Source organism: Aptenodytes patagonicus, chromosome 13, assembly GCF_965638725.1.
Source record: "Aptenodytes patagonicus chromosome 13, bAptPat1.pri.cur, whole genome shotgun sequence".
Lineage (NCBI taxonomy): Eukaryota > Metazoa > Chordata > Aves > Sphenisciformes > Spheniscidae > Aptenodytes > Aptenodytes patagonicus.
In genome coordinates this window covers 2,101,980-2,113,223 of record NC_134961.1, presented here as the reverse complement: position 1 = coordinate 2,113,223, position 11,244 = coordinate 2,101,980, and positions in this window count along the sequence as shown.

The window sequence follows — 11,244 nt, the reverse complement described above, 5'->3', positions numbered from 1 at the left end:
CACCTCAGCGGGCCCCCCCGCCTGGCAGAGGCCCATGGGTGCAGACGCCGGTGCCCGGGAGCTTCCCTCCTGTGACCCAGCGGTGGGCTGGGGCCACGAGGGTGCCAGCGAGCTTGGGAGGATGCTGGGCAACTTGAGGGGGTCCCGCGTGGGAAGGGAGAGCGGGTGCAGAGGTGGGGGGTGCAGGCCCCGCAGGGGTGGGCTAGAGAAAAGGTTTGGGGTTTTTTGTTTTGTTTTGTTTTGTTTTTGTTGGGTGCCACAGAATTGGAAATAAGGTGGGCGAAGATTGGTTTTCTGGGAGCTCATGTGAAGGGAGGGGATGGGACAGGCTTATCCCTGTTCCTGCAAACCACGCAGCCTCCCTCCCTGCTGCTGGGCTCGCTCCCGGGGCTGCCTCGCTCTGCAGGGAGAGGGGGACTGGGAGGGCACCACAGGGTGTCCATCGTCTTTAGTGCTTGTTTAGCCCCTGGCCTCTGCTGATAAAGGCAGCAGCTGTGGCTCCCTGAGCCCTCCTCTCCAGGGGGAGGACAGGACGGCAGGGCAGGCTCGTTGGTGTGAGCGGTTCTACATGCCTATATGCAAAATTTCTTCACTGAAAGAGTGGTTAAACATTGGAACAGGCTGCCCAGGGAAGTGGTTGAGTCCCCATCCCTGGAAGTATTTAACAGATGTGTAGATGAGGTGCTTAGGGACATGTTTAGTGGGCATGGTGGTGTTGGGTCGATGGTTGGACTTGATGATCTTAGAGGTCTTTTCCAACCTTAATGATTCTATGATTCTATGTTCCAGGGCCAGGAAGGAGAAAGGGTCCTCTCGGGGGTTCGTTTGGGATGAGAGGTGGTGACTGGACTCGGGTCTCAGACATCGGCAGAGGCCGAGGAGTTGTGTAGCACTGTGCCCGTGCCGAGGGTTGGAGGGGGGAAGAGGAAAACATCCTTCCCTCTGCCACCACACCCTGCCCGCTTTCCCCTGGCCTCTGCTGATAAAGGCAGCGGCTGTGGCTCCCTGAGCCCTCCTCTCCGGGGGGAGGACAGGACGGCAGGGCAGGCTCGTTGGTGTGAGCGGTTCTACACGCCTATATGCAATTTACTCTATGCAGTAGTTGTTGCTTCCCTATAGAGGTCAGGAATGCAGCACAGAATGAGTTACCTTCATCCTACCGTTCTCCTGAAGTCTGCTGCAAACCCAGCGTGCCAGATAGACCATGGCTGCCAGCTCCGGCCTGGCCTTGCCCCTCCAGCCATACTCTGGCATCAGGAAGGTGGAACCATGGCCACATAAAAACGGTGTGCAGGGAAGAGAAATATTTCTATTATCTTTGCAAAAACACACGAGGATTCGAGGGCGTGGTGATAACAAGTTTGCCAAGGCACCAACGCGTGGCCAGTTCTGAGTAGCTCGGTCCTCCTTTAGCTACTCTGGTGGGTCCGAGAAACTCAGAGCTGGTCTAGTCCTTGCTTCTGCTATCTGGCGAAGCTGGAGGGCAATAAGGCAGTCAAGTATGGGGACAATGCCCAGCTGTGGGAGCAGTGGAGCTCACAGCCCACCAGCAGACCCAAAGCTCAGCGGGGTTGCAGTGGAACCAACCCCACTCCCCGCCTGGGTGTTAGGCTGGGGTCACCACATGGTGCCCCAGGGTTGGCGGGGCTGTAAGGGGGTCTCACGCAGTACTTAAAAACTTTGACACAGTTCTCCCCTGCGTCTGCCACAAAGAGGTGCCCGAAGGAGGAGCAAGCCACGCCGTTTGGCCTCCGCAGCCCTGCGGACACCAGGCAGATGGGAGCCCCATGCTCTGGGAACAAGTGGACTGTACGGCGCTGCTCGTCTGCCACCAGGATGCTGCCATCCACGTCAACGCAGACCCCAGCTGGGTTGCCAAACCGGTGTCCGTATTTGCTGCTGAGGGAGCAGAGGAGCTTACGGCTGCTCGTGAAGACCTTGACGTCTCCGCACTCCTCGCTTACCACAAAGCCTCCGTTGGGCGCTGGACTGATGTAGCGAGGTCCCTGCAGGTTGGGGACTGAGTGGATATTGAGTGTCTTGAAGGCATGGTCCAGGGCAAAGCTGTGGACTTGGCCTTGTGCATAGTCTGCTACCAAGATCTTGCCCATGGAGTCTACTCCAATACCCCGGGGGGAACCAACCTTTCTGATCTTTACCCATTCCCCCTTGGAGAGGCTGGTGTGAGGGTTGAAGACCCAGATGGCTCCATTCATCATGTCGGCTACAGCCACCATTCCCATCCGAGTCACAGTCACATCTTCTGGCAAGAAAGTGCCACTTTCCTTCCCCATTGGCTGGCAGGGCAGGGACTGCAGCGTTTGGCCTGTGCTGCTGAGGACGTGGACCCAGGGAGCACTCTCGGCTGTCACATAGATGGAGCCATCCAGGGAGCAATGGATTCCACTTACTCCCCCATAGCGGCTGCCGGTGGGGTTGGGGATCCGCCGGACCAGGTCGTCCTGGCAATAGTGGAGGAGGTTCTTAATGTTGTCCAGATCTCCGCACAGGCTTTTGGCCTTATCTGCCAGCTGGTGGACTTGGTGCTGTGTCACCATGCCCATGCCACGCTGGCTGCTCAGTAGCGGGCTGGCTGTCTGGAGCGTGGCGATTGACTTCAGCTGGAGGGTGTAGATGGTTTTCAGAAGCTTCTCCTTTTGCTGGCTGGTCTCCAGAGTGTAGTCCATGACAAATCTCTCGTCCCTGTTTGGGGGAAGCAGCAGGACCGTTACTGTCCCTGCCTGATGTCATCTCTGGGGACGTGCTCTGAGCTCAGGTGCTTGCTGTCTACCCAGGGTCAAGGTGTTGGTGCTAGTCTGGATTCACTCCGATGCAACAGAGACCAGATCATAGCCCTGCCAGCTAATTACGTGCTCAGGATATAAAGACAAACAGAGACCATGGCACAAAAATGAAAGAGTTGGCGAGCTGGATCTGCAGCTGGAGGAACCAGCCAAAAAGGTCCATCGGCTTCAATGGCAGCTTGGCTGGTGCCAGATCTGGCCTGAGGATTTACATGTAAAGGAGAGCCCTGTGTGTGAGCACATTGAATGGGATCTCCACTTCTCCGGTTCCTGAGATTAGTGGCTTCTCTCAGGCCTTTAACACTTCTTAACCCTATTGTCTGTAAGCCTCATCTCTCCAAACCATGCTCAGTCCATGCTAACACTCGAGACACTGAGGATGGCTCCACTCTCACATGGGTCAGATGGCACACTTGGCCAGCACGTGTCTTTGCTAAGGGCAGCCCCCTTCCCATCCAAATAAATTAAGTTATTCCTGAAACAGCCAACAACTTGTCAGGAAGAAGAAGGGAGGTACTGCTTTGAAGGACACGTTCAACCTACACAATTTTTTCAGACACAAAAGCCACCATGAGAACCACAATTTCTCTTTTCCCCCCTCTCCCTCTGTTTTAAAACCATAAGGAATGAGTCCCCCAAAGGGCAGAAATGACAGCCCGGCTCTGCTGTGTGCTCTCCAGCGGCTGGCTGGAGCACGGCTCGTAGCACACAGCCAGGAGCTGGTAAGAGAAGTGTTAAGATAAATGCGGCCTCATTAAAGTTCCTGGAGAGGCAGAAGTTAACTTTGCTTTAAATGTGATTATAATTAATATTATAATGGACACACTTGGCTGTTCTGAGTTGTTTGCAAGCCACCGCTCCACCTTTATCGCCCTGTGTCTCATGATTGCCTGGTATCATGTGCTCTGTACTGCCTGCAAAAGTAACGCTTCCCCAAACCACAGCTGAAGGAAGCTGTGCTGGGCTGAGGCATACTGGGTGCAAATTGTCCTTCCCATGTGCAAATACCACAATTGTCTAAAAATCATCCCCTGAATACTTGCAGAGCTATCGGACGCAAATACGTGATTGTGAGGATGAGTGTGAATACGGAGGGAATCCAATTTCTGCTGGTTCTGGGGCCTGGGAACAGCTTTGCCACCTTCTTCCCCGAAGTGGTTGTGCTTTGTGTCTCCCGCAGCAGAGACCCGCTCGGTGGAAGCAAGCCCTCCGCCGCCCCCCGCCCCATGACTGCTTGTCAGGGTCCTCCTTCAGAGCTGGACAGCTAAAAATCCAAGAAACTGGATTTTACAGATGGGGAAACTGAGTCACCACCAGGGAGCAGACGTGCCAGCCACCACACACCCAGCACCAGGAGTGTCCACCTCGTTTCCCAGGCACTGGGCACCCAAAGCTGCCATCAGACCCTTGACGGTGTGTCCTGAGCCAAGCCTGAGCTGCTCAATCACAGGTCTAAGCCCAGAAAGAGGGCCCCGATGCTGTGCCCAGCACAGCTCAGGCCAACAACCACATGTGACCACAAGCCCAGCTCAACAGATCTTGTACCTCTGTCCCGATGTCCTGGGGGGCTGCTCGTCCTTCCCTGGCAGCGCCGCCCTCCCACCGGCTCCGTCCTGCTTCCTCGCCAGGCTCAGGGCAGCGGGGCTGAGGGATATTGTGTTGTTAGTGACGGGCGATTGCCCTTGAGTCTGGGTAAACACAAAAGCTCCTTGTGCTGACAACCAGAAGCAGCAAGACAAGGGCTGATAGGCGCAGTTTTTATTCCCTGCTGGTTTCATGCCTAGAGAGAAGGTGCCTTTCCTCCAGGATCAGGCTATGTCCCATCTACCTGCTAGAGGGAGGAGAAGCCCCATGGTACCCAGCTGTAGGGACGATTTGAGGCTTTCATGTAGAGGCAAAGGCACTGGTAAGCTGCACCCGACCCTTAGCGTGAGACACAGCTGCTGGGGTGGGACAGGGATGCCTTGAATCAGGGCTCCTGGCTTGTCTCACTGCTTCTTTGCTGGCTCCCTGTGTGCTCCCAGCCTGGGCACTGTGTGGTTGCGTGCCTCAGTCTCCCCACTCGCAAAAAGGAGACTGGTCATTTTTGCCATGTCAGGCTTTGAGGTCCAGTGATGGAAGAGGCAGATCAGCCGGGACTCCTGGGAACAGCCCCGCTCTCCACCTCCACGCCGCTCAACCCTGGCTCCCCCCAGCTGGGCAAGGCCGTGTTTGGAGTTGACGGTGGCATTTATCAGTTCAGCTCAAGCAAAGAGGGTCAGGAGTAAAAGCAGAGTCAGCCAGGACCAGGCAGCAAGGGGCCGGTCAGAGCCTGCCATCCCTCCCTGGCAGCGCTTGCTGACAGTGCTCGGTCCACCCTTGCCTGCAGTGAGCTGAAAGCATCCGCCTTAAACCTGGCCAAGGCTTGAAGAAGTTTGTGTCTGTTCATTACTCAGATCGGCCAAAGGCAAATGAAGTTCGGATCAGACGCCCCCCAGCTTTCGGGATGCTTGGAGGAGCCGTGTGTGCCTGGCCCTTCGGATGAAGGACGCGGGTTGGGGTCCGACTGGCTGCAGGAGCTGCGGGACAGGGATCTGCCTCCGAAGCCCTGGGGCTGGGTGCTCCTCTCTCAGTGTGTTTAGGGCGCTTCTGGTCCTGTCTCAGTGTATCCCCAAAGCTCACAGCATCTGGGAGGCTGCTTCAGACCTATTACCAGCCAAAATCACAAAAATAACTTGACGTGACAAGCGCCAGGGCTGCTCCATCCGAGCCCCAGCAGGACGGTAGGCAGCTTCAAAAACCATCTCCCAGGGCAACAGGGTCTGACCTTTTGTTTTGCTGTTTGCTCCATCACCAGGATAAACAAACACAGCCTGGCCCTGGGGCTCCCATTCACCTTTCCAGGACCGTGGCTCTGTCACAACCTGTTTGACAGCCACCCCTGGACCCCAGGAGATGCCTGTGTCATGGCAGGGCCCTGGCAGAGCCCTTGCCCACGCCGACACCGGGAGCTGCAGGGTTCAAGGATGTGGGCATGGTCTGGCTGCTGGCGCTGGAGATGGACCAGGGGGAAGAGAGTTTGGGTCCAGTTCAGGCTTTCCTGGAGCACGTTACTTGCAGGTGTTAGCGGTGAACTTCTCCCCTTGGGGCTTTTCCTCCCCTGGCCCAGGGACAGCAGCTCTTGTTTGAGTGTCCACAAGAAACGTGCAAGCCCCGGGTCTCTGCCAGTCCCTGTGCCCAGGGAGATGGGCACAGCACCCGCCCGACACTATGCATGCGTGCAGGGAGCCAGCAGGAGATCCCATGGGAGGAGCCGATGTCACTGCTACCTAGTCACAGACTTGTGGAAAAAAAACCCAAACCCATCCATTGAGAATATTTCCCCGTCTAGATCACACCTCCGTGGCTGGAGAGAGGGTCAGGGGGACATGGATGGCCACGGCGTCCGTGGAGGTTAATTGTTGTGGTGCAACAACCCCCCCCCCTGTAGCTCAGGTCCACGCCGGACGCTGGAGCACTCCAGCCCTGAGGGTCCCAGCAGGCCCCAAACTGCTCCGGACCACTGTCAGCACGGGGAGATTCTGGCCGAGGGCTGTGATTGTTTGCTGAGAGCAGGAGCGGGAGGTTGCGGGGATGAAACGGGGCGGTGGGCGGGTGTCCGGCTGGCTGGGGCTGGACATGGGCTTGTCGTTTCTTTGTGCAGACGCCAGGCGGCTCCGTCTGTCCGAACAACCGGGGGGATGATTGGCATTAATTATCAAAAAGATGCAATTTAGTGTGTGTGTGTGTGTGCGCGCGCGCGCAACAGAAAGTGGTGTCCCAGGACCGTGCGAGAGCTTTCAGTGGGAAGCTGGAGCATCTGCCTGCACAGCCACATGCAGAAAACATGATCTCTAGCCTGAGCAGAGCCCTCGTCCCGGCTGCGCTCCCTCACTGTCCCCAAAAGGCCCTCAGTGCCCAGCTGGGGACACGCAGGGGCTCGGGGGGATGCTGGGGGACGGTGCTCTCGGGGCTGGGGCTTCCTAAACCCAGTTACATGGAGGAGGGAGCAGGCATTCAACTCCTCTTCAGGCGTCGCAGAAACCCCTCCAGGAAGGAAAGTTGTAACTACTCTGGTCCCCAAAACTGCCCTGGCACTGTCCTCCAGCCCATGCCGGCATGGGCACCCCAGAATCCCTGTTGCTGGTCACCTAACCCACGGAGAAGATTCTCCAGGGTCTGATAAGGGCTGAGCTGATGCCTCGGCTTCTCCCTTGCTCTGTTCCTCTTCCGCAGTCTCCCGCTCTCGCAAGGCTCACAACAGAATTAGGAAGTTAATCCTCTTTGAGACATCAAGCTCCCTGTTGAGCCTGACCGAGAGGGCCAAAAGCTGTGAAGCATAGCGGGGCACTGGCACGAAGCCCCTTTCCTGTGGGGAGCAGCCCCATGGGCGAGCCCCAGCCGGCCCTGGTGGCAGCATCCCCATTGCCAGCCCCTTCCCCACCTGCCCCAGGCACCAGCCTGTCCCCGGGGCTGTGGGAGCCGGGCAGTGGTCCCACCAGGCTGGCTCCCTCCATCCCACGCTGGCCCGGCTCCTGCAGCCTCTCCACACCAGCTCCAGGAGGCTGGTGGGAGGAAAGCAAAGCATCCTCATGTCCTGGCAGGGGACAATGTCCTGAGGCCATATGGGAAGTGGGAGAGGGACAGACGCTTTCCGCAAACACAGCCCCGTTCTCATCCCAGTGGGGAGGGCTCCTGGGGGTCCCTGTGCAAAGCTACGTGCCAGAAGCATCCTCTTACAGACAGTACTGGGCCATTGGGGCTTCCAGGAAGGGTTGCTCCGGCTCCCAGCGAGGAAGCGTGCAGGCTGGCGTGCTGGCATGCAGCAGGCTGGGGGGCACCAGCTACAGACGGACAAGGAAGCAACTGTACTTTCTGCTCCCCCTTCCCACCCAAAACACAAACTGTCTACACCATTGGGTACTCCACACCTAAAATTACGGAGGAAATAACAGTGGCTGTGGGGGTTTGACCCCCTGCAACCCCAGATCCAGGAAAATGATGTGGGGTTTTGGCTTTGCAGTGGTCGGTGCCTGGGCTGGGGGAGCCAGGGCTGCCCAGGCACTGTACCAGGCACCACACCTGGCCACACGGGCGCTCCCGGGTCTTCAATCAGCTTCTGCCTTGCAGGAACATTTCCTCCTTCCCTCTCAACCCTTTGACCCTCAGCATCTTCCCCGCACCACAAGGGTGCAGCAGTGGGGAGCACCCCGCCCTGGTGCCTCGGCACTACTCGGCATCTCCCGCATCGCCTCGGTCCCAGCAAGTGCGGGCCCCCTTGCATGCACCCTCCAGGCAGGGGAGTGGGCAGGCAAGGCAGGAGCTGATCAAACATCATCCTTAGCTGGGATCTCACCCCGCCGTAGCCCGCGGTGCCTGAGGGAAACTCTCTCCCTGCTCGGCTTGGCTGCCTTCGGGGAGCATCAGCCCCAGTGAGAGTCAGAGCGCTGTTCTCACCCGCCCCAGCTCTTTTAAGTACTTAAACCCTCAGTGCATCCCTCCGTGGGCCTTTGATCCAACTCCAAAGCCAGAATGGTTCTGCCCTGGGCAAATACCCAGGGAAACGGTCCGTTCAGAGGCATCCAGGAGCAGGGAAAGGAAACCTCCAATTGCAACAACAGATGGGCAGGGGGAAAACGCAGCAGGGAAATTTTACAGCTTTTTGTGCTCTTTTTCCTCACTTAAAGCTGAGGAGATGGGACAGCTGCTCCTCGCGCTCGCCCACGCTGGCTGCATGCCTTGGAGGGATGGAGAATACAACCGCTACCTGGGCAGCTCCGGAGCTGCAGTCCCCCGGGACTGCCCTGCAGTTCAGTGTCCATTGCTGCCTGCTGGGGGTTGAAGGGTTTGCGGCAGATTTGAACCGCTGGAGCAGTGTCCCGGCAGAGCCAGGGGACAGTCACCAGGGCACAGCTGGAGGCAGTGATGCCACCACGGTGGTTGTGATGGTGAGAGCGGTGAGGAGCAGTAGTGCTGCTGCCGCAAAGAGCTGGGACCAGCAGATCCAAGATGAGCAGCAGGCAATGTGTGGGGTGATGCCTCCTGGGCTGTCTGAGCTGTGCTCCTCTTCCTCCCACAGAGATGATCCCAGGAGGATGAGGAGGACTCGTGATTCTTCCACAAGAGCTGCAGTTTGGACGAGAGCAGGCGGCGTCGCAGGCTGGGCTGTCCATCCATGCGGCTGCATTGCCCTTGCAGATCAGCCCCCTGCCAGGTCTCAGCACATCTGTGCTGCTTCCCTGGTGCGCCACCAGCCCTGGGGATGACATTTCTGCCTCGAGGGGAGTCAGCATCTCCCCTGCTTGCTCCTAGTGCGCGGACGCTTCCAAGCAAAGGGGGGGACAAGGCTGAGAAGAGGACTGAGGAAGAGGCAAAGAGAATGGTGTTCCTCCTGGCCCTGCTAGTATCTTCTAGGACACTTTGCTTGGAGCTTCTGAAAACACCACTGCTCCTTACTAAGGTCATGGGGAAACTCCCCCTGGCGTGCAGTCATTTGGCAGAAAGTAAACCTTGCATGCCTTTCCCCAGGTGGGAAGTGCAAGGTGGGCTGGGACAGGCTCCCTGGGACGCTGGGGACCCTTTGGGGGCAGTTCCTGATTTGTCTTCCCAGCTCCAGAGTCCTCCCAACCTGGTATCTGCACCTGCCCTCGGCTCACAGTTAAAGAGCGCGCGCTGCACTCGGCCCTGCTGCCACTGCAAAGCCGGTTCATTACCTCCCTCCTGCCCGAGACAGAGCAATTCTGCTCCAGGTTGTCTTTGCAGCTTCACAGGTCTGCTCAGAAATCTCCTGGCCGACCTTGGCCCTTCTTTAGTCCACGTTTGGTAACTTTCCACTGCTCCGAGCTCTGGCCTGCCCGCGTTGGGGTAAGAGAAAACTGGTTGTGCTGGGCAGGAACCACTTCTCGTCCCCAGCTGGTTCCACCTGGTAGCCCACTGTTAACGAGTGAGCGCCCAGCTCCCCGGCCCTGCCGCAGGTGGGTCGCGGGATGCCTCGACATGGCTGGCCGGGCAAGAAGCAGCAGGCAGGGCACCTCAGCGCTTGCCTTCCCCCTGTCGTTTCAGCCATGGCCTCTGGATTCGCGTAGTCCCAGATCACTTGGATATCCCCCACCCAGCTGTCGATCGGTGTGTGCAAGGGGTTAACTCACCCTGGCATCAAACATGTCCCCATTTCTTGGTGCCACAGCAAGCACCCTGCCAGTGCATGGCAGCACCCGCTTTCCCTGAACACAGGGTTGTGTCTACCCCATCCTTTACTTGTGGGCAAACCCAAGGGCGTTTGCAGCTCTGTCCCTTGGACCGTGGTTTCCCCTGCCAGGCTGGGGTGTGGTGGAAGGAGGTGATGCCCACCGCAGCCCCCGCTGTCCTCCGTGCAGCCTGGGGACTGTGCCTCTGCAGTGACTGTCCTGTTCCAGCATCGAATCCATCCCCCAAATTTGCCGCTGGCCCTTTGCCACCAAGCCAGGGAAACTGAGGGACACGGCATTTTCGTGGGGTCTGTGGGATGCTCCCACCTTGTGCTTGGGGCTGCCCTGCTCACAAGAAGCAGCTTGACTTGATGTCCTTCCACTCTTCCCCACAAACCATGGCCCCATCCCCATGTCCCGGGGTGCCTGGGTTGCCCCTGTGCTGTCTCCCCTTGCTGTTGACCCTCGCAGCGCGTCGAGCCAGAGCTCACAGCCATGCCAACGTAGCTGGAAAACTGGTTGCGGATACAGCAAACCCACTCTCGTCGTCCTCCGCTCTCAGCCTCCCTGGGGCCATGTCCTTGTGCCGATGGGATGGGGAGAGCAACAACCTCCTCTATTACAAGGAACCTTGAAATCTCATTCCTTCCACTGCCTTGCCCAAGATAAGCCTTCCCTGAGGGTTTGTTTATTAGGAAACTTCCCCCCCTCCCAATCCCTGAGCTCTCCTTTGCTCTTGAACCCGGAGGAGAAGGAATACTTGAGCAGGAGCAGCTGTACCCACCTGGGGTTAGAAACCCATAAAAGTTGTGCAGCTCCATTGACCAGGAGCTGCTGGGCTCCGAGCTGTGCCCGGGACCTGCTGTGACCTCACGTCCCCCCAGCCCCAGGAGAAGGGGGGCTGCTGGCCTGGGCAGGGCAGGGGAGGGATTTGGCTGGGTCCTCCAGCTGTCGATTGGGACTGGTCTTGGCTTGGCAGGGAAGTGGGGGGAACATGCAAGTAGGGAGACTTTGGTCAACCATGACCAAGAAAGATGGCTATCGGGTGGGCCTGCCATAAAGGGCAGGTAATGGCTCGCTATCAGATGCCTTTAGGGTGACCAAATAGCCGTGTAATGGGCTCTGTGCTGGAGTGGGCTGAGGGCCCTGGGGGTGCAGATTGCAGACTGGATAAGCCACCCTGGTAGTTCAACTCCCATCCATTATTTAAATGCAAAGGTAAATGCTTTCATCTT